This window comes from Stenella coeruleoalba (assembly GCF_951394435.1).
Source record: "Stenella coeruleoalba genome assembly, chromosome: 20".
Lineage (NCBI taxonomy): Eukaryota > Metazoa > Chordata > Mammalia > Artiodactyla > Delphinidae > Stenella > Stenella coeruleoalba.
This window is the reverse complement of record NC_137166.1, coordinates 48,950,557-48,974,245: the sequence shown is the minus strand read 5'-3', so window position 1 is coordinate 48,974,245 and position 23,689 is coordinate 48,950,557. Positions and strand designations below refer to the sequence as shown.

Here is a 23,689-nt window from a genome sequence, read left to right as displayed (position 1 = left end):
GTTTCCAGGTCTGCAACCGAGAACACAGGCTGGACACACGGGGAGACAGAGGCGCCGAGGAGGAAAGTTCCTCAGCCCGGGGGGTGGGGGGCATTTAAATCCAGGTCCGTGCTTCTGACCCCATCCCTCCAGCCAATGCCCTGCATTTCCAAACGTGGCCTCCCCACCCCCCTCCACGCCCAGAATCCTCTCCAGCGCACAGCAGAGAAGGAGGGGAGGGAACACACCGTGTGCAGGGGCCTCTCTGGTGCTTGGTAAAGCCATCGTTTTGCACCTACCCCCAGACAGACTAAGGGATTTACGAACCTGATCTCATTTACGCCTCCTAACAGCCCTGAGAAGTAGGGCTTATAGCCCACTGCCTTCCAGATGAGGCCTGCAAATGGCGAGTCACCTGCCCAGGGACACTTTTCCAGCTGGAAGCGGAGGCAGGAGCTGGTCCCATATGCTGTCCTCCTGCATTCCCTACCGCTGGGCTGGCTCCTCGACTGGGGAGGGGCCCTTCGCTGTGGGAGCTCACTGAATTCCCCATTCTGCCCCTCCAAGAAGGCCTCTTCCAGTCCATGCCCCAAAGATGGAAACTGAGGTGCAGAATTCTTACACACTCAGTGATTCTCAGAATAAAGAGAAATTCAAATTAAACGGAAGTATGCTGACAGATTTTTCACCTACCAGAGAGGCCAACAACCACGAGCTGGACAGCACACGCTGGGGACTGTGGGAAGCAGGCGCGCCCTCGAGCAGCGGTGTCCCCAGCAACCGGTACAACCCCTTTTGAAAGCAATTTGGCTACACCAGTCAAAACTCCAAAATACAAATGCATGTACCCTTTGCTCCAGCCACGCCACTCCTGGAGATTCATCCTACAGATACCCTTGCAAAGGTGCAAACTTATATACCTATAAGGTTACTCACGGCAGCACTGTTTGCAAACAGAGACCTGAACTGACACCAGTACCTATCAGTAGGGGAGCAGTCAATACACCCTGGTCCACCCATGCACAGGAACTCTCTGCGGCCACAAAGAATGAGGCAGCTCTCTCTGAGCCAATAGGGAACAACATCTAAGACACATCAAGTGAAAAAGCACAGTGCAGGGACCTCGCTGGTGGTCCAGTGGTTAAGAACCTGTCTTGCAATGCAGGGGACGCCGGTTCAATCCCTGGCCGGGGAACTAAGATCCCACGTGCCACGGGGCAACTAAGCCCGCGCGCCACAACTACTGAGCCCACACGCCACAACTAGAGAAGCCCACGCACCACAACAAGGAGCCCACGCGCCGCAACTAAGACCCGACGCAGACAAAAATAAAAAGCACAGTGCAGAACACTGTGCTGGTGAACGCCACCTTTTAGGAAATAAAGGAAGAAAACAAAAACCAGCGCTTGCTGTTAGCACGCAGACTAACACAGAGATGGAGCAGCAAGCGAAGCCACAGGAATCAGAGCAGGAAGGCTCCCAGTCGCTCCACTGGGCTTCCTGGCGGCCCCCAAAGCCACGTCCCGGGGTGGGGGCCTCCTTCGGCGGGGGGAGGCTGTGCTTGTCCCCGAGCACCACATACAGCCACCCACCGTGTGCAGGGCCACAAGAGAGCACGGCCTCATCCCGGCCCGGGGGGAGATGACAGCAGAGGAACAGAGGTAGCTGGCTTGGGGCGGAGTGTCCCCACAGCTTCAGAAGCAACTCAGAAAAATGTACAGGTGAGATGATCAATATCTAGGATGTCTGCTGCAAAATAATGGGGGTGGGGCAGCACGGAGGATAAAGATCGGTCACATACTGGTCATTACTGAAGCTGGGAAGTGGGTTCACCTGGGTCATTATACTCCTACTGTTGCATATGTCTGGAAATCTCCGTAATAAAGTTAAAGGGCGGTGCGGGGAGCAGCCACTCAGAGCTGGTGGTCCACACGGGGCCCAGAGGCAGCATTTGGGATGGGAGGAAAGTCTGGTTCACGCCTGGGGCTGGAAGCTTGCGTTAGGCCAAGGCCAGCCTTTCACGACAACCTTAATTACAAAGCCGGGCCTGGCGTCCAGTGGTGGCGGTCACCCTGGGTGGCTCCCGAGGGCCTGGCCCAGCAGGTACTCAGGGAATATGGCCTGGAGAAAGGAAGGAACACACACCCAGGCCAGGGACAGGACAGCTAGATGGAGGGCTGTCGGGGAATTTGAGGCACACAATGAGGGGGAGGGAGGGGGACCAAGGGCTCCAGCGCAAGCCTGGTGATGGCGGCATCCCTGAGCTCTGCAGGGAGCCCACTGACAGTGACATTTACTATGCTGTCACCTCGGGCAGCCCCTTCATGTGCCCTAGCTGAAGCCTCACAGTCCTCCAACCTAAGGCAAAGAAAAGGAGGTTCAGAGAGGTGGCGACACGTGAGTGACCACGCAGGCCCCGCACTCCACGGGCCCTCCTCTTTCACTGCTGGGCCACTACGGCCTTCAGAGTTGGCCAAAGTCAGCTCCACGGCTACCCACCCGCCAGCAAGAAGCGTCCTTGGATGCCCCCGTCCACAGCAGTTACAACCCCTCAGGCTTGGCTTCCCAGCCCACTGCCAGGCTGGGGACTCCCCTAGGACCCGGCCGAGATCGTACACCACCTGTTCCCTTAGGGTGCTCTGGGGGACAGCAGCTGGGTGCCAGGAGGGCTGGACACAGAATGAGGGCAGTGACGGGCCCAGACGGAGGGGAGGGGAGCAGCCAGTGGGGATTCCTAGCAGCTCGGCCTGTTCGGAAGAACCTCTGCCTGTGACTCCTCAGGAAGAGTGAAGGGACGCCGGTCATGAGTTATTCTTCCGAATGACCAATCACTGAGGCTTCCCCCACGCCCACCAGCCCTGCAGCAACTCAGAGGGTCCGAGGGAGCGCAGAGCACGTCGAGGGTGGAAGCAGTGACTTTCCCAGCAGCGCATGCCCACCCAGCAGAGACGACGTTGCCAATGGTGATGTCAAGCTCGATCTGTCCCGGAGCCACACCAATGCCAGGGGCCACTCTAGGACTAGCTCCTCTGGAAGGGAAGGGGGCTGCCACCCGCCTCACTCCAACCAGCCTGGTCTACGAGGCTGGGCCTTTGCCTGGGCAGCCCCTCTGCCTGTCCCTGCCAGAGCTGAGGGGGGCTGAGGCGATCCCCAGGTGGTGTGTTTGGGTTTGCACCTTCAGAAACACACGCCAGGGCGGGCTGCGCATAGAACCCGGTGAGGATGCGCAGGGACACTCCAGGCAGATCCCCCAGGGAAGGGAAACCCACCACCTCGCAGTGCCTGCCCTTCAGACAGGCGGGCATGTAAGGAGCTCGTGGTGACCGTGGCAAGGAACAGGCTGGGCTCTGGCCCTTTTTGTCTCCATTGTCTGTCCCTGCACTGGGACTGAAACGGCCAATACCTGCCCCAGGATGAGGCCCCCTGACTCAGCCCTGCAACGGGCTCACCCCATCCTCCCCGTCACTGCCCCCCCAGCCCTAACCTTGTTTGCTCCTGCCTCTAGGTCCGCGGGTCAGAGAGCTCCCCCTCCCCCAGCTCTCCCTAACCTGTTATTCGGGTCTCAGCTCAGAGGTCACCTCCTCTGAGAAGCCTTCTCTGGCCCCCCGCCTTTTTTTTTTTAACAGGCAAAGAGTGAGTTTACTAGCATAGGATCTCCGGCCCCTTTCTAAAGCAGCATTCCCCCATACCCATTATTCTCCACTACCTCCCTCTGAGTCCTCATGGGACACACCCGATCTGTACCTGTCTGCTTGCTCACTCTCCGTCCTAGACCAAGGGCTCCCTGAGTCTAGGGACATCCCTGCAGTGAATGAATGAGATGACTTGCTCTGTGAACCGAACAAAGCCTCCCTTCCCTTCTCCCCAGAGAACCACGTGACAGAGGCAGGAAACCACACTGTGCCCTGGACAGGAGGCCCCTCCGGAGAGGCTGGGATGGCCAGTCCTTTCCTCTCAGGCCCTGGGCCTGCTAAGGGGCCGTGATGCCCACAGCTTCCGGGGTGACAAGAGTGGTCTTCCCTGCCTCCTCCTGGGAGGGAGGCATCACGACTCGGGGAGCCGGTACCACCACCACGCACTGCAGGATGGCCAGCTGCAGGGGTCGGGCTGGGCTTACACCCCCAGCCAGGAAGAGGGAGGACCTGCCTACTCCACCGGCCTGCACCCTCACACCTCCATCCGGACCCTCCAAGCTGCCTGGCCCAGCTGAAGATCCTGTTACAGAAACATGTGCAGTCAGGAGGTGCCTGCAGCTTTCCAAGTCACATGTGCCTTACCCGGGCCCACCAGGGAGCCTCACACTCAGCAGGAGTCTGATAAAGCCAACAGTGCTCGAGGGTGAGGGGGGGAGTCAAGGCCTCAATCCCTGGGTCCCCAGTTGCACAGGGCGCACTAAGGACCCAAGAGCCAGCTGTGTGACGGGTAACTTTTAGTTCTAAAGTGTTACTACTAACAACTGCAAACACATAGCACTTTGCTAGTGTATTACTTCACTTACTGCTTTTTTTTAAAATTTATTTTATTTTAATTTAATTTACTTTTTTTTTGGCTGCGTTGGGTCTTTGTCGCTCTGCATGGACTTTCTCTAGTTGCGGCGAGCGGGGGCTACTCTTTGTTATGGTGCGCGGCTTCTCACTGCGGTGGTTTCTCTCGCTGCGGAGCACCACGGGCTCTAGGCACGCGGGCTTCAGTAGTTGTGGCACGCAGGCTCAGCAGTTGTGGCTCGCGGGCTCTAGAGCGCAGGCTCAGTAGTTGTGGCGCACGGGCTTAGTTGCTCCGCGGCATGTGGGATCTTCCCAGAGCAGGGCTCGAACCCGTGTTCCCTGCATTGGCAGGCGGATTCTTAACCACTGCGCCACCAGGGAAGTCCCCACTTACTGCTTTTAACAACCCAATGAGGTAGGATTTACTCCCCATGTGAAAAATACACCTGAAGCAGGAGAAGTTAAGGAGCCTGCCCAAGGCCACAGAGCCAGCGAGGGAGGAGCTGGGATTCAGGTCTAAGCAGTCTGGCTCCACAGTCTGCTCTTAACCAAACCTGACCACCTTTCCGTCCACAGCCACTGTTTGGGGTACGATATCCCTCCCCCACTCTTTCCAGAAGAGGAAACCAACCGAGGCCCAGGGAGGTGGAGGACTTGCCAAGGACAAACAGCCCGGACAGAGACGAGCGCAGACAGGCCTGGGTCTGGAGTCCAACTCATCAGGTTCGGAGAGGGGGTGGGACAGTCCGAGGTGTTTGATGTTCTTACCTAAGCCACGTGCTGGCCCACCGGCCCCACCACGTTCTTCTCTGTCCCGGCCCTGGGCTCGTGTCCTCCCACCCCCTTGTGTGGGGTGTGTTGGCAGCCTGGCTGATTTGTCTCTCTCGACTCCCCTTCTGGACCGCGAGCCCATGAGGAGGGGCCACGTTTCCCTTGGCCCTGCTGCATCCCCGGCACAGGTCCAGGCACAGAGCTCAACACTGGCTGACACGTGAACCACCAAGGAAACACATCCAACCCTGGGTGGGTGGAGCCTAACAACACCCACCCAACACAAGTGTCCAAGACTGTGCCTCTGACTGAGGGCTTTCTTCTGGGAGTGTGTGTGTGTGTGTGTGTGTGTGTGTCTGTGTGTGTGTGTGTGTGTGTGTGTCTGTGTGTGTGTGTGTGTGTCTGTGTGTGTGTGTCTCGGGAGGTCCGCTGAGGCCTCCATGAGCCTCCAGCTGGAAGGAGCTTCCCAAAGAGACGTGTACATCTGAGGACACTGGTGACTTTCTGCCTCGTGGCACGAACCTGCCTTCTCAACACAGAACAGTGTGGCCGATGCCGGAGGGCGTGGCCTCTGGAGGCAGACTGTGCGTTCGGCGGTGCCTGTGGAGCCCAGGCCCCCTTCTCTGAGAGCTGTCCCCAAGCCCCCACGAGGGTGAGCCTGGCCCTCTCAGGCCCCATTTGACAGGAAGGATATGGGATCTTTGCTCAGCCTGCATGCGCCTCCTGCGCCAGGGACTTGGACTGGGCAGTCCTGTCCTGACCACCAGGACAGCCAAACTATTGGCTCGTGAGCAGACAGAAAGAGGAACACATCAGCAGTGCCTGTGGCCCAAAGAGCTGGAAGCAGTTCTGGTTCCCGTCGGCTTTCAGGCACCCACCTCCTCCCCCGGGCCCGGGAACTGGCAGAGGCCCCTGTGCCCTTCCAGTGAACACTCTCATTTACCTCACATGGCCCCAAGTGGATGATTCTGGCCTTGACAACTTAAACAGATCCTAACCGCTACAGGAGAAGGCCCTAATCTCTTTACGGTCGAGTCTCCTCTTCTGGAAAATGGTGCCAATGAAACAGACACACACACACACACACACACACACACACACACACACACACACACACACACACACACAGGCTTCTGGAAGCAGTCACTGAGATCACTCGTGTGAAGCGTCTGGCATAAGGCTGGTGCGTAGTTAACCTGCAGTCACCATCAGCAGCGGCGCACAGCCGGACGCCTCGGCAGCACCGCCGAGAGCGGACGCAGGATGAGAACAGGGCAAACAAAGTGCTCAGCTCCACCCGGAGCTTCCCCAAGCATCTGGCTACAAACCAGCTGCCTCCACCTGTCCCCTGCCTCCTGGTCGCACCATTCTTGCTTGCCCGAAGACAAATATTTACCCAGGGCTGGGCACCCAAGGGCGCAGAAGTGAAGCCTTGGGGACAAATGAGGACCAACAAGAGCAGCAGGAGAAAAGGCCTCCAGGGAGCAGCCTGGCCGGGCCTCTCAGGTGTGGCGCGGGGCCACGCAGCGCTGCTCCTTAGTCATCCCGCCTGCAGCGGGCGGTGCTGCTCCCCACCCTGCAGGGGGCCGAGAAGAATCAGGAGCGGGAGGGAAAGCTCTCAGCCTAGCGCTCCAGGCACCCGCTTGCTGCCACTGCGCCGCACAGGGTTGAAGGCAGCAGACTCCTGGGGGACGAGCCGGGAGAGCTGGACTCCACCCTCTGCGACTCACGGTCCCCCCTCATCTGTGAAGTGGGGCGACAATACCACCTATCCCGTGGGACGGGGTGCGCACAGGACCAGCTGGCGCACGGAGAGCACTCAGCGCTGCGCCCGGTACACAGCGGGCGCTGTGAGCACAGCAGCCACCACCGTCCCAGCTGGTACAGACCTACAGGCCCGAGACGCCCCTCGCAGCCCCGACTGCTCCTCCGGGACTCCTCGGCTCCTGCCTCGTCCACCTTTTGCAAGGCTTCGCACACCTCCCAGTCCTGCCCTCTTCAAAAGAACACCCACGGGTTTCCCTGGTGGCGCAGTGGTTGAGAGTCTGCCTGCCGATGCGGGGGACACGGGTTCGTGCCCCGGTCCGGGAGGATCCCACATGCCGCGGAGCGGCTGGGCCCGTGAGCCATGGCCGCTGAGCCTGCGCGTCCGGAGCCTGTGCTCCACAGCGGGAGAGGCCACAACAGTGAGAGGCCCGCGTACCGCAAAAAAAAAAAAAAAGAACACCCACACCAGCTCCAAGTCCCAGAGGGTTGGGCAGGCCTCCCGCTCCTCAGCGAGGCACTGCTGCCCAGCCCTCCCCACTGTCCGAGGAGGGAGCAGCTGGGGCAGTGGCTTGTCTCTCAGCTGCCGAGGGCAGAGGCCACGGTCCCTCCTTCTGCCACGGGGCCAAGCACGGGTCCCAGGCATCTTGTGTGCTCAGCCATCTGCGGAGGTGCTGGACTTTGGACCACATGGGCCTGGGGCCCGAGTCTAACTCCAACGAGTACTGGATACTGGACTCCATTTCTCTCTCTTAATCCCACCTGCCTCAAGGGTCAGTGTCTCAGCAGTAACTAAACAGATCCTTCACAGCTGCTCTGCGCCCCACCCCAGGCGGTGATACTGTGAAAACGGTATCCAAAGCAGCTCTGATCCCTGTCTACACGGGGCTCCCAGTCCAGTGGGGGAGACAGACCCATTCCCAGACAGTGATGACCCCGAGGGGGCAGGGCTAGGGTAGGAGAGCCCAGAAGAGCACCTAACCTGGTCCGGGGGTCAGGGAGGGCTTCCTGGAGGAGAGGCTACCTAACAATGCTGGTCATGTGAGCACAGGGTCTGTGAGTCTCATTCATCATTGCACCCTGGAACACAGCTGCACCTGGCACAGGGCAGGTGCTCCACGGGCATCTGCTGAAGGAAGGAAAGCGGGTAAGGAGACCCAGGGAGAATGAGTAGGAGTCAGCCAAGTAAAGGAGGGAACATCCAATTGAGAGGGCTGGGCACGATCACGTAACGCTGCACAGCTCCAACTACAACCAGCAATTCCACTCCAAGGTCTGTACTCCGGCGAAATTCTTGCTCGCACCCCAGGTGACGTGTACACGAAAGTTCACAGCTGTACCGGTTTGTAATACTGAAAGCCAGAAACAGCCCAAAGGTCCACCAATGGCACAACGGGCAATCTAAGACACAGCCACACAACGGAAAACTCTAGAGCATCTACGTGGATGGAGCTGGGACGCTAACTTTGAGAGGAAAGGCAAGCCCCAGGAGTCCACGCACGACACAATACCATTTTTATAACACTCAAAAACAAGCTAAACCAAACGCCTTATTTTTCAGCATGCACGCATAGGTGATAAAACTTAAAAGAAAAAAAAAGAGGCATGACATTCACAGTATGCGTCGTAGTAGTCACAGGGCTCTGTGACTACTGTGCTCCACCCACCCACCCAGAGATAGAGGTAAGTCAATGGCAATGCTCTCAGCCGTAAATTGGGAGGCTCAGAGGTGTTCGTTATACTACACTTGAACTTACGCGTATGTTACATATGCAGTTCATATGCCAAGAAAAGAATTTAATAACAATAATTTTAAAAGCAGAGAGAGGGAGGGACTTCCCTGGCGGTCCAATGGTTAGGACGCCGTGCTTCCAGTGCAGGGGGCATGGGTTCGATCCCTGGTTGGGGAACTAAGATCCCGCAAGCTACCTGGCATGGCCAAAAAAAAAAAAGCAGGAGGAGGGAGAAGAGTGTTGCAGCGGAGGGAACAGCACGTGCAAAGTCTCAGAGGAAAGAGAACTGAGGCGCCTCTGGGGAACTGAAGGTCGCTGTCAGGGTCAAATAAGGCAAACGGGCAAGGGACCCAGCATGGGGCTGGGGGCATCAAGGTGCTTGAAAAGGGTCTGCAAGACACTCAGGGGCTCCCTGCTTCCCATCACTGCCACCCACTGAAGTCCTAGGTACCAAGCTCGACAGGCCAAGCTCGGGGAAGGGGACCTCTGAGAAAGCCAGTGCCCGTCAGGGAACAACCAGCCCTGCCAGAACCAGCTGGGCTATTTCAGGCTGCCCACCTCAGGCTTCCGGGCAGAAGCGCCAGATGGCCAGCTGGACTCGGAGGCACTGGGGAGTTTGAGTTTGGAATTTTAAAATCAAGTAACTGTGAGCTGTTTACTGGTCCAGCAAAGGCTCCAGGGATGGACACTGGGTGCCTGGAACTTCTCATTGCCCAACCTGACTTTCCTCCTCTATGAAAGGTAACACCACTTACCCTCACGAGGTCTGTCTGGGAACTAAAGGACGTATCATTCTTTACCAAACGATCTGGGCTGGGCAGACAACAGAGAGCAAAACAGATCTGCGTCCCTGCCCTTGGGCAGTAATTACTAGGAAGGCAAATAATCACACAGATAAAAATGACAAATTATAAGAAAGAAAACACTCTTATAGGGCAGAGGTGATGATCATTTAGGTTGGAGGGAGTCATTGGGCAAGACCTGTAAGAGAGAGCAACATTTAGGCTGAGACCTAAAAGACCAGTAAGAGTCAAAAACCCATTCATTCCTTCCTCTATTTTTCGAGTGCCTGTTCTGTGCCAGGCGCTGTTCTAGATGCCAGGGCTGCGGCAGTGACCACAGCGCTAGAACGTCCCCTCCAAGTTGCTTACACTGGAGGAGGCAGGCACAAGACAGTCAGCAGATGCACAAAAGTCGTGGAGAGTCTCCCAGGCAGAGGCAAGAGCCAGCGCAGAGGCCTGGCACGTGCGTGCTGGAGGAGCTGGGGTATAGGTTCCCGGGGACTCATTAAGGCTGCAGCGGAGGCAGACTGGATGTGCCCAGGGCCCGGGCCGCCCTGGCCTCTGCCACCTTCCGCGAAGAAGCGTGACCTCAGCAAGTGACTGATGGTACCAAGTCACAAAATGAGGGGCCCCACCAGCTGCACCGGATTGCTCGGCCCGGTGCTCAGCAAACAGTGGCTGCAGTTGTGTTTACAGGAGAACCTCTCCGGAACCTGCTGTCCCTTCGCCTGGGCCTGGCCGCCACTGCACTGCCCCCAGGGCGCGGGCTGCTTCCCCCTCCTCTGCGCTCTCCGTTGTGGAGAGCCAGTGAAAGAGCAAAGGGGAAAGTGATTCTTTCTAAGGAGGCTCCCTGCCTCCACCTTTCCAGAAGGCAAATGATAAATGAGGAAAAATATATCTGCATAATGAAATTCCAAACACTCAATATCTGAAATAGACATAGAATGCTTACAAAAAGTCCCAAAACAAAAATGGGCACAGGGCATGAGGAAGCAACTCTGGGAAGTATGTAACTAACATGGTAACGATAAACAGGTTAACTACTAGTTAAGGAATGTTCATTAAAGGCTTCCCTGGTGGCTCAGTGGTTAAAATCCACCTGCCAGGGCTTCCCTGGTGGCGCAGTGGTTGGGAGTCCGCCTGCCGATGCAGGGGACAGGTTCGTGCCCCGGTCCGGGAAGATCCCACATGCCGCAGAGCAACTAAGCCCATGCGCCACAACTACTGAAGCTGGTGCACCTAGAGCCCGTGCTCCGCAACAAGAGAAGTCACCACGATGAGAAGCCTGCGCACCGCAACGAAGACCCAATGCAGCCAAAATCTAATTAACTGATTAATTAATTAATTTAAAAAAGGAATGCTCATTAAAACAAAATACCATGTTGGCATCAAGACACCCAAATGCAAGTATTATTCATTTATTCATTCTTTCCAAAAAAAAAAAAAAAAACCAAGTCCCTCAAGGCTTCCAGTCCTGTGTGGGCACAGACAGTATATGAGACTTCAAAGGTTCCTACCCTCTGACCTGGTAAAACCACCTTCTAAGAATTTCTTCCGAGAAAGCTACCCGTGAGGAACAGAAAGATTTATGGACAAGGCTGAACGTCACTGCATTATTCATGCAGCTGAAAACTGGAAAGGACCTAAATGCTCAGCAATGCGGAAATGGCTGGAACAAATGGCAACGGCCTGATGATGACAATGGATTGTAATCATGCTTCGTAAAAAATGGAAAATGAAGCAAAAATGCAGGACATTCAACCGTATGCACAGGCTCCAGCCAGTTTTATTTTTATGCATCTGTGGCAGTGTATGGAGCCAAAGAAAAGAGATGGGAAGGAAGTGCTCTGGCATTTCACGCTGACGACATTCATGCACATGTGGTGCGTGTCGTTTCCGATAACTGTCTTGCATCTAGAATATATATAGAACTCTCACAGCTCAACCAGAAGACAAATGATCCAATTTTAAAACGGGCAAGGGATCTGAATAGACATTTCCCTCAAGGAGATATACAAGGGCCCAAGAAGCGCGTGAAAAGATGCTCCACATCATCGGCTGTCAGGGAAATGCAGATCCAAACCACGATGAGACGCCACTTCATACCCTCTGGGGTGGCTAACGACCAGGACGTGGCGTGGAGGGAGCGGAACCCTCATTCAACGGAGGGGCATGATCAGTGGGGCAGTTGCTCAAATGGTTAGAGTCACCAGATGCCCGAGCAGTTTCACTCCTAGAAACATGAAAGTGTGCGGCCACGCAAAAACCTGAACGTGAATACCCACAGCAGCATTATTCATGACAGCCAGAAAGTGGAAGCAACCCAAATGGACATACAACAGAACATTCTTCAGCAGTAACAAGGAATGAACTACAGACACATGCACAACGTGGGTGAACTCTGTAAACACTAAGCTCAGTGAAAGAAGACAGACACGAGAGTCCACGTATTGCAGGACTGCATTTATAGGAAATGTCCAGAAGCTAAGGAGACAGAAAGCCAATCGGCGGTGGCCTGAGGGGGTGGGGGAGGGGCGCTGGCGTTGCCGGGTACAGGGTTTCTTTGGGGGGCAATGAAAATGTTCTAAAATTGACTGTGATGACAGATGTACAATTCTGTGAAAAACTGAACTGTTCCCTTTACACTGGTGAAATGTACGTGAATTACATCTCAACAGAGCTTTTTAAAAAATTCCAGATGGTAAGATGAAGAAGTGATTTTCATTTTCTCCTTTAGACTTTCCATCTCTTTCTTTTTTTTTTCTCTCTTTTACAGTGAACATACCCTACTTTTAAAGTCAGAAAGGAAGCAAAGTAGTATGAGCTTCCAGGGTGACTGCATGCCCTTCTCCCCCAGCTCCCCTCACCAGCTCCAGGAAGGGGGCGAGGAGAAAACTGAGCCACGCGCAGCGCAAGCTCGCTCTGCTGCCCAGTGGGCTGGAGGGAGAATCTCCATTTCCCCAGAGCCCATACACTTCCTATTAATAATAACGCCACACGGCAAGTCGGGGCGGGGAACCCAGGTTCACAACGAGGCAGGTCTCTTCACTTGCCCACCCCTAGGATGTGTCACTCCGCCCCTCAAAGCTACAGAGAAGCCATCCTGAATGCCAGGCCATCCCTCTCCAGCCTGCCGTCTCACTTAGAAAACAAGGAGGTTATCCCTCCACACCTGATAACCGGGATGCTGGGAACAGGGAAGGGGCCTGTGCCAGCCCGGGATTCTCACAGCTGGGTGGTCAGTGAGCACAGGCGTTTCGACCCAACAGCTGGTGGCGGCACAGTAAGCCAGGTGGCCCTGCCTCCCCCACTGCGCTCACCGGCCTGGGAGGTCTTCCCCCAGGACCAGACAGGGTCAGGTTGCTGTCAGGAGTGGGAGCTCTAAGCAGGGCTCCACAGAGGGCTCTGTCTCTGGGCTCTGCCAGTACCCACACCCCAACTCTATCCTAATGGAACAACGCTCACTGGGCACCTGCTCTGCGCCTGGAGCTGCACTGGGGACACAGCAGTGGCCAAGACAGCCCAGCCCTGCCCTCCTGGGGCTCAAAGTCCAGTGGGAAGACAGAGATAGGGCAGGGAAGCCTAGGGAAGCTCAGACCCCGAGGGCCGAGCCCAGGCCCAGCAGGAAGAAGACCCCCGAGCCTCACCCCCCGAGGAATGCAGCACTTTCTAGTCACTGTGATCAAAGTAGGGAGAGCTGGGTCAGGAAGCAAAGATCCCAGGGAACAAAGGGATTTACAGGACAAGGAGGAGATGGAGGAAAAGGAGAGAGGATGGAGGCCTGAGCTGGGGGGCCGGAGGCTGCACACCACTGACATCCTCCACCTCCTCCTGTGACACACCTTGTTGCTGGTGGGGCAGGGGATCAGGTCACCCGCCACAAAGGTAGAAAGGCACACCAAGTTACCAAAACCTGGGCTCTCTTGCCCCACCCCAACCCCCCATGACGAGGAGGAGGTCCTGGCACTCAGTTCCCTAAACGGTGGGGACGACCTATGGACAGAGACAGGGAAACACACACAGTGGGAAAAGACCTCAGACACCACCTTGCTGCACAGAAAGGGCCGTGCCGTGGCCCACAACCCACAGCAAGTCCACAGCAGAAGTGGGTCTGCAACCCCAGACCTGCACTCCTGCACTCCACTGGGCTGGCTAGCTTGGGGGTCTGGCAGACCCGGCAGGGGCGCTCGGTGCCCTTCTCCTCTCTTCAGACTTCCTTTTCTGGCCCTGGGCTACGTGAGGGCGGGGCCCATCTACTACCTGAGGCCCAGCATCCCACTGCGCTTCCTTCTCCACCTACCATACAAGCTCCTGCTCGGGGCCAGGCTCAGTGCCACGTGCTGTGGGCACCAGGGGATACAGTGGCACCGAACCCAACCCACCCCTGCCTTCACGATGCTTACAGTCAAGTGGGCAAGAGAGAACATCCGCAGGCCTGCAGACTAACAGATCGCTGACGCCTCCTGGCGGGAACCTATTTAGTGCGCCAGGAAAGAAGGGTTTGCTGGTACCTGAAGGACAAGCTAGAGCTGTGACAGCAAGGCAGGCCTTCCAGGACACGAGGTGGGGAGCTCCTCGCATGTAGGAACTGAAAAGAAGCCACGGCACTTGAACCCAGAGAGGACGTGGGGAAGGGAGAGCCCAGTCGTGGTCAGCGACGGCGGCGGGGACCGGCCTCCTAAGCTGTTTTAGGGATTCTGCATGGGGTGTGAAAGGCGGTGGGGGGGAAGTGGGCCATTAGTGTGACTGGAAGCTGGGGAGTAACAAGGTCCGGTTTTTCGGGAATGGAGAAGGGGCACGAGAGGGCAGGGAGAGTAGTCAGGACTCCTCCACCTGGCTCACAGCAGAGCGAGGTGGAGGCAAGGAATGAATGAATGCATGAATGAATGAATGCATGGAAGCATGAACAAATGACCCAATGAACATCTTCCTCGGCCCCTGCTCTCTTTCGGGCCCCGAGGCGCTGGCCTGGGGCGCTCGTTAGCAGACCCACTTTGCTCAGAGTCCCTGTGGTGCCTGGGTGTGTCCGGTGGTTTGCCTCCTCCAGGGAGCCAGACACAAGATGTCGTCCCTCACGGCGCTGCTGGGTCCAGTGAGGGGAGATGGACCCAAACAAATAACAACAGCGTGAGGAGGTGTCACGGGAACCTGGAAGAGCAGAGCAGCACTCTGTGTGGGGACGACCTGCGCGCCAGTGCAGGAAGGCTGAGCACAGGGAACCAGGATCTTGGGTCAGGACTGAGGAGGACAGACACCAGCTTGGGAAGGGCCCCCACCAGGCTCAGGGGCGTGGCCTCTACCCTGTGGTGACGAAGGGGCCCTTGGAGGCTTTTCGGGAGCAGAGGATGAGCCCTGTGCCTTCTGGTTCAAACACGGCTCCTTCCCTTACTATCTGTGTGGCCTTGGCACCCGTGAGCCTCAGCTTTCCCTTCTGGCTGCTGTGAAGAGCTTAGATCACCACCATCGTCATCACCATCCCAAAGCATGACCCTCCGCAGGGTCACTTCCCTGGCGTTTGCTTTCATCTTCCGGCAGTCCCACCCTTCCTCCCTCCCACCAGCCCTGTTGCTCTGAGGAACCCAGTGAGTTCAGCTGGGAAGGTGCTTTGCTTTGCACAAAGGGGAGGGCTGCCCAGAACACGAGCAGCTCTCCCACTACACTGCTGATGGCAGCTGGCAGGAGACTAAGGCTGTGGAGAGACGGAGGGGTGGGCGTGAAGGTGGCACACGAGTCAGACCCCAACGGGTTCCAAGAGGGGCCCGCCCACCCGACTGGGGAGGACATCCCAGCTGGGATCCAACAAGGCCTCCGCAGAATCAGACCACAGGGCTCCCACCCCAGGCTTCCGCTGGAAAGGGAGAGGGTGTCAGGCAAGTGACATGAGCCGAACGGCTGCCAGCAGACACTTCCAAGCTGCCACCCCCACCCTGAGGCAACGGCTCCACAGCAGTTGCAGAAAGTAAGGCAGGGGGTGAGAATAACTTTACAGAGTGCCACCGTGTACCTCCATCCACCGCCGATCCATCCACATGAGGGCCTGCGGAGCGCCAGGCACCACGAGAAGTGGGACCCAGAGGGAAGCCAAAGCAAGATGGGCTCTGCCTTCGTGGAACTGCCTTCCCAACAGCGGGGGAAACAACCAAAGCATGATGGCTGTCAATCACTCCTGTGGCCACCTGGCCTCGGAACCGCCCTTCTGGAACACGGGACCCCCTCCATCTCTCCCACACCAACTGAAAACGCCAGACCCCAGCCTCCTGTTGCAGCTCTAGCCTGCAAAGCCCCCCGAAGAGGGGGCTGCCCTAACACGAGCAGCACCGGGGCCAGGGTGGGCAGTGACGGTGGCAGCCAGGAAGCGGTGACGTCCAGGACCCAGGGCATTCTCACCAGATCTGCTGGAGTTGGAGCGTGCTCCTGGCTGCGAAGGCCCCGGGCCTGGCTCCTCCCAGAGAGCCAGAAACCTTTGAAATAGACTCCTCGTCTGCCAAAATAGCTTCACGAATGAGCAAATTGTGACACAGGGAGGTTTGGGGACGTGCCTGAATTCCTGCAGCTGCATTCACAGCAGGCAGAGCGCTCGCCTATCCCATCCAGCCCAGGGTCACGGGACGGTCAGCCTGCTCTCAGAGAGGAGGGAGTCCGGGCAGGCTCACGAGGGACACGACCCCATTCAACTCTAACAAGCCCTTACTGAGTGCCCGCAGTAGCTGGTTACTGGGCCAGTCGCTTCCCAAGTTCCGAATAATCGAATCCTCAATCCCCATACAAATGGGGATACTGAGGCAGAGAAGCTGGGCGACCACCTCAGGGCAGAGCTGGACTGGCACCAGCACGCTCCAAAGCCTGAGCCCCAGGCTGCCTCTCCTGTTACCACCGCTTCACAGATACGGGAACGGGGTCCACTGGGGGCTCCACGGTCTCCTACTGGAAACTCTAGGACCACATATTCTAGAATTCAGAATTTCCTGGCTTTCAGAAAGGTGATAGGATACCTACTGCTGAAATATTACGTAAGACCCCCAGCAGGGCCTGGGGCAGATTTTAGAGCTTTCTGGATCCGGGAAGTGGGGGCCCTAAGGGGATTCTACAGGTGAAGCCAGTGGCTGAGGTCACACGGGGCAGGTAGTGTGAGCACCCAAGTGCACAGCGGCCACTGCCCACCACCTCACCCAAGGGCAGGAGGAACTAACGGGGGGCGGGGGGCTGGAGCTCAGAGACCCAAGGAGGGAACGGATGGGGGAAACTGTCACCTTGGAAGTGTTAGGGAGAACACTGCAATGGCAAAACCTTCTGGGGGAGGGGGAGGTTCAGATAAATCTGGTGAATAAATGAAGAAGTCAAATGTCAGCTACTAGGGGCTTCCCTGGTGGCGCCGTGGTTAAGAATCCACCTGCCAATGCAGAGGACACAGGTTCGAGCCCCGGTCCGGGAAGACCCCACATGCCGCGGAGCAATGAAGCCCGCGTGCCACAACTACTGAGCCTGCGCTCTAGAGCCCACGACCCACAACTACTGAAGCCCGCGCACTTAGAGCCTGTGCTCCGCAACAAGAGAAACCACCGCAATGAGAAGCCCGCGCACCGCAACTAAAAGTAGTCCCCGCTCGCCGCAACTAGAGAAAGCCCGCGCGCAGCAACGAAGACCCAATGCAGCCAAAAATAAATAAATTAATTAATTAATTAAATCTATTTAAAAAAAAAAAAGTCAGCTACTGGCCAGTGCAGGGCCACATGGAGCCAAGAGCCTACAGGCTCATGGCCCATGGCTACCTCCCTGGTCCCCAGCCTCGGTCTCACCCTCTTCACGCCACACTCCCAGAAGGTTCTGTTAAAAACAGTAGGCATGCCCCACCTGCTGGCTCCCCGCCACCCTCAGGCTAACACAGCCTACAAGGCCCCACCTGGGTGGTCCCCCCCAGCCTTCTCCAGTCTCACCTCCGACCCTCCTGCCGCCAACTCGACTTCCGACTCCAGTAAGGTCAGCTTTTTTCTCTTCCCAGATGCTCCTCACTGGCTCTCTCTGCCTCCAACCCTTCGCACATACTTCCACTGCTCCTCAAGGGGCTAACTCCAGTGATTTCTTCAGGCCTGAGATGGCCCTTCCTCCAGGAAGCCGCCTTTGCCCTGCCCGTCAGCCCTCAGCTCTTCCCAGTCAGGGTCCTGGGCACCCCGGTTGGATTAGAACTGTTTACTGTGGGTCTCCCTCACTCAACTGTGACCTCCATGGAGGCGGGGCCGGGCCTGTCTTCTTCCCAGACCCCTAACACTCGCATTCACTAAATGAGAGGCTGCTCACGCATTCGGCCGGGAGGTACTGAGCGCCTACCATGTACCGACACTGTGTAGCACGCGAGGAACTTGGGCCCAGGGTCAGGATAAGGACCCGATGGGGAGGACAGGGAAGCTGCGTGAACCTCCCAGGCCTCCGAAGGTGTCCAAGAACGACGGCGAGCCCCTCCTGAGCGCCAGCCAGCTGGGCCCTTCACTCAGTCTGCTTCTCATCCCTCCACTACCCGGCGAGGCTGGAATCGTCATCTCCGTCTTACAAACGGTCATGGGTTCAGGATGAAGAAAGTATACAGCATGCAGAACTGGACGCAGCAACCTGCCGAAGCTCACACAGCCGGGACACAGGGACAAAGAGCGCAGGCCCCGCAGCCAGACTGCCTGGGTTTGAATCCCAGCTCCCCGCTGCCTGGCTTTGTGACGACCTCAGGCAAGTGACCTCGCCTCTCTGTGCTTCCATTTCCTCATCTACAAACCGGAAAGAATAGCACCTACCTCCCGGGCAGCTGAGAGATGTAACAGAGATACAGACTCAACCCAGCAATGGGCACGTGGGAGCAGTGAGCGGTGACTGCTAGGGTCACCCGGAGAGCAGGGACTTCGGCCTGGGCCCCTCTATGCTCGACCGCAGCAGGCTGCCCGCCCAAATCACATTTCTGCAGTTCCCGCAAGTCCGACACTTGAATTCGCTCTAAAACAAGTCCATGAGGCCAATCCCGGCCAACCCCCGAACTGAGGTCTGGAAGGCAGCCCTGGGACTGAGTGCTGTGTGGCTGAGCTGAATCAAGGGCCCTCAGCAGAAGGACAGCCAAACCTGGCCGTCAGGGGAGCTTTCTAGAAACACAGATTCCTGGCCTCCATTCCCAGAAGCTGCCTCAGTCACGGCCAGTTCAGCCCGGAGCGCCTGGCTCCATGCTTCTTAATACTTTTGCAGCCAAACGCCTGTGAGAGACAGGAGACGCCTGGCTCCCAGTAACATGCGCTCACACCGCAGACGACCCCCCGGATGACCGTGTGCCGAGCGCCCGCGGTGAGGGGACCCCACGGGGCCCGAGAGCTCCTCCTCGGGGCGCTGAGGGAGAGCCCCGTCCGGGCACAGGCCAGTCAAGTCCTCCCAGAAGCTTTCTCCCAAATGCCACGGCGGCACATGAGATCCGACAGAAAGCCTCACTCTCCTGCCACTCATCACCCCGGCTGGTGCCCCGAGCCCTCCTGGGCGCCAGGCAGAGGTCACAGAGGTGACTCTCGCGGTCTTCGCCCTTGAAGAGGGAAACACGATGAGAAAGCGCAGCGGGTGTAGGAAGGAGGGTGGCCCACCTGAGCCCCAGGGCGCAGAGGGCCCAGCCTGGTGAAGCAGGCGCTCCCCACACAGGCCCGTCCGCACAGTCGGGTCCCCACGGGGCAGAGGGCCGGGGAGCCGGGCCATTCTACAGAGGGGAGGGGCTCAGGGGGCAGCCGTAACTTGTCGACAGTCTCGGCCAGCGGCTGAGAGGCTGCAGGTAATGCTTTGAGCTCGACTCTTGGTGCCCTTGCTGCCTCTCAGGCTGGGGGAGGGCCGAGACAGGCTGATTGAGTTTCAGCTCAGAGAGACCGGGCAACTTGCCCAGAGTCACCCAGCTTGTAACGGACAGGATCATCCCTGTCAGGGACGTCGGGGCACTCGTCTGGGAGGAGTAGGCCTCTGACGGACAGACAGCAGGGTTCTGAGGAGGGAGACGCTAGGGGAGACGGTAATGCACTGAGGGCGCGGGGCGGGGGGGGGGGGGGGGGGGAGGCGGGGCGGGGCGGCTGGCAACGACCGGAATAACGAGGGGGACACCCACCGAGTGCTTGCTGTTGACGCTGTTATCTCACTTAATCCTCACCGCCCTGTGAGGAGGTACTAATGTCAGCTGTATTTTATAGAGAGAAAAATCACAGGCAGAGAGAACAATTGCCCAAAATCACACGGCAGAGTCTACGTGCCAACACCAGCAGTAGGAGGTGAGGTTGGGCCCACATGGAAATCTGGGCGAAAGCATCAAAGCCGCCCCCCAAGACCCCACTCCCTCCGCCCCAGCAAGACCACCCACCACTTAGGCTAAAACGAGCCATTAACTAGTAAGAGAGCCTCTTCCCACCACTGACAGGTACCTTCTCACCAGTCCAACCAGTTTCAAGGACTAAATTTGCAGCACGGGTTTCAATGAGAACAAACAGTAAGGCATTTATTTCCATCCTCTCTGATCGTCATTTAAGAACATCATGGCCTGTGTACATATAGCTGTTTCACTTTGTTATAAAGCAGAAACTAACACACCACTGTAAAGCAATTATACTCCAATAAAGATGTTAAAAAAAAAAATCGTGGCCACTGTCCCCACCACCCCTCCCCCCTCCCCACCCCAGCCTCGAAGCTTGGGCAGCTAGAGGTGGGCACGTTCCGGCCCCCTGCACCTTGCAGACACCTCCACTTCACATGAGGAACTTCCTGGTGGGCACAACTCCCCTACCCCCACTCCAGGACAGACTCCGCAGGCTGGAGGTCAGGGAGCAGGGAATGAGTCATGGGCGGGACTGGAGGGAGGGGAGACAGCCTCCCAGACCGCAGCCGGTGTCATGTGCTCTCCCGATGCCTGCCTCGCAAACCCCATGTCTCCTCCCCACACGGCGTTCAGCTGGGACTGGGGAGACAGCTGAGCCTCAGGTCATTCTTTCAGTTTGGTCTGAAGAGTTCCTGGTACACAACCGGCCCTGGTCCTCAGAGGAGCTGGGAACGCAGGGCCTGCCGCCACGGGACTGGGGGGCGGGGGCGTGCACCAGGCCAGCCCCTCCTCCACCGGCATCCACTTCCACCCCCCACAGGGAGAGTGGAGCGCACCCTGTGCCCAGCCTGGCAGTACTGAGGCAGCCTCCTCCCCAGCTTCACGTCCCTTCCACTCGCAACCGGCTTGCCACAGAGACCCTGCCTTCCCCACCAGGTCCATGCCCTCCATTCAGATATCCTGGGTGGTCAGCAGGGCAGGGATCACAATTTCACAGATGAGGAGACAGACAAGCTCAGCAAGAATAAGTGCCTTGCTAGGGCCGCAGCATATGCTGGCCTGGAGGCGCACCCCGGCTAGAGGGGCCCCAAGGATGGCCTGGCCTCACCCCTTCCAAAACGGCTGCACACACGCCCCTGGCGTTCATTCAACCACGATAACTGTTGTGTCTTTCGAGGGGCTGGGTAGAAACGAGGACAGACAGTGTCTATTCCCAGATTCCAGCGGGGGAAAGAGACCACCGAAACGAAATTAACGTGCATGGTAACAGGAGATGGCCTTTAGTGCAATGAGAAAATAAGCAGGCCCCTGGCACTGGGGGCAGGCGGGGACACCATGCGACACGGGAGCCAGGGAAGGCCCTTCTGAGTGCTGGGCCGGGCTGCCCCTCTGTAGGCCTGAGACCCTCCTGCACCATCTCCCTCCTTCAGATGTCTGGTCTCCAGGAATCCCCCAACACGTGACCTCTGACAGGGCCTGATGGGGCTCTTGCCTTAGGCAGACACCCCCAGAGGCTCCCACCCAGCTGGGCCACCACCTAGTCTCAGTCCCAGCCCTCCTCCACCCCAGTCAGAGGCTGTGTCAGGGCCTAGCTGAGCTCTCCTCCCAGGGCAAGGCCCTGCTGAAAGGGCGCCCTGTGCTGGGGCCCCCAATTCCTCTAGTGGCTGCTTGCTCCCAGCTCCCAGCTCCCAGCTCCCAGCTCCTGCACCTCCTGGCCCAGGCAACTTCTCCAACTCTGCGATGGAGAACAGCTTCTGAAGGACCTCTCTTGCAACTCAGATCCGCCAACTCCTCCCTCACCCTTGGCCTTGGGGTCGTGTCACCACAGCAGGCCCCAGAATGACTCCTTCCTCATGCTTCCCACTAGGGCCACAGCTCAAATGACACCCCCTGTGCTTTCCCACAGTTTACAGACCAACTCCAACAGATCTCCTGCCCCTCCTGCAAGTCTCGCCGGCTCCTCCCTGAAGCCCCCAGCCAAGATCCTTGGCTCTCTCAACTAGGCAGTCCCTTGGCCCGACTTGCCACGGCCTGGGGGGCGAGCCTCCACCTCGCTCACTCCCAGGCCAGCCCACCCCTCCACTGTCCTCCTCAGGCACTGCCAGGCCCGCCAAATCCCACCATCCAAACTCACCAACTTCACCAACGACCCCTCCTCTGCCTGGGGCCCAAGATCCCCCAACTGTCAGGTCAGTGGCAACTCCTCTCCCCGGCCCAGACGGACCAACTCTCCCAGCCGAAAATATCGATCCATTTCTCCATGTCATCACCTCTCCACCTCAGACCCACCGACTCCTCCAGAGTGTGAGTCCACACCCGTCCTTGCCGCCCCTCCCTAAACTTCCAGGCATGAGAGACTCCCCCAGCCCGTGCGCTACCACCACCTCCACCCCTTACCAGGGCGCAGACCAGTCAGCGACCATCCTCATCCTCTCAACCCCTCCCAGCCAGATGCCAACTGACCCTCTTTCTCGACATTCTTCCCTCCCCCCCGGGGGTTCCCCCCTCCAAACTCCTTCACTGCATCTCCACAACTGCCCACAAGAGAAAAAACAACAACAACAAAAACAAAACCAGACTGAATCTGCCTGGATAACAGCAGCTCTTATTTATGTGGCAGGAACTTACAAGGACTGTCTTATTTAATCCTCACGACTACTCCACAGTAGAAATTAGCACCTCCATTTGCAGAGAAAGAAACAGGAGGCTCAGAGAGGAAAAATGGCTTCCCCAAAGCCCAACAGCTGGTAACACACAGCTGTTCCCCTTCTGGAAACCTGCAGACCAGAAACTTTCCCCCACTCCCAACCCCTCCCCGCTCCAGAATCTCCAGCTACGCTAACGTCCACGAACGGAACACCTTCCCTTCCCCTTGCCCCGAGCCCACAAATGGACCACCGTTCTGGCCCTCTCCTGGAAGCCTGTGAAGCGGAAACATCCAGGTCCCAGCTCCGTGAACCAACTCCTCTAGGCTGGCCCCTAAAATGACCAGTAGCACCAACATCTCCCCTAAAATGACCAACAATACCTGCGACTTTATGAAGGCTCACCCTGGCCAATCACTTTGCACACACACTCTTAGTCAGTCCTCTCTGAAACCCTGTGACGTAGTTTTCTCACCCACTTACAGATGGGAAACGGAGGCTCCGAGGAGTTAGGTACCCAGCCTGAGGTTATGCTTCGGGTACATGGGAGTCAGGATTGAACTGGAGCACCGTCTCATCACCATCCTGCTCTGCCTCTCCAGGTCTTTCCCGCTTCCTGGACTGGATATCATGCTGTAGCTGAGGCCCATTCCAACTCTTCCCTTCCTCAGCCCCAGTCCCCCAAGCCCTCCAACCCAAAAGTGCCCGCCTACTCCTGGGGCCAAGAGCGCAGGGACTGGGCTGGCTCCCAAGGCCAAGAATTTTAAATTAACCACCGTCTCTTTAACAATTAATGGCCATGATGGCATTTATGGTGGTTCCCCGTGTGTTCAGCTTCCAGTTCCCACGTCTCCCACGCTCACATCAAAGCCACCAATTTCTCCACTGCCCACAGACTAGCAACAGTTCCTCCTCTCTCCCCAGGGCCAACAGACCAACTTCTGTAGAGCCGGGGCCAGGCTGATCCCTCTCTTTGCGGGCTCCATCCCAGCAAGACTGCCAGACCTGGCCAGGACTCAACACTGCCAATCCACCCCTGAAGCAACTTTCCACCTTCCCAGCCCTATGGATAAAACACACTCTTCCAACTGCCCTTTCAGTTTCAACACTGAGCCGACCTTCTCCAGAGGACGTACAGCCCATGGACTTGCTCTCTCTCCCCACACCTCAAGCCACCAAAGTTCTTCAATGCTCTCACCTTCAACTGACCGGCAACTCCAAT

General features: G+C 57.4%; 1 protein-coding gene across 2 annotated transcripts in view; it reads right to left on the bottom strand.

The window, feature by feature from the left end:
• Positions 1–23,689, bottom strand: part of PPP1R37 (protein phosphatase 1 regulatory subunit 37) — a 41,422-nt gene that overhangs the window by 16,449 nt on the left and 1,284 nt on the right. The gene's annotated exons all lie outside the window — the stretch shown is intronic.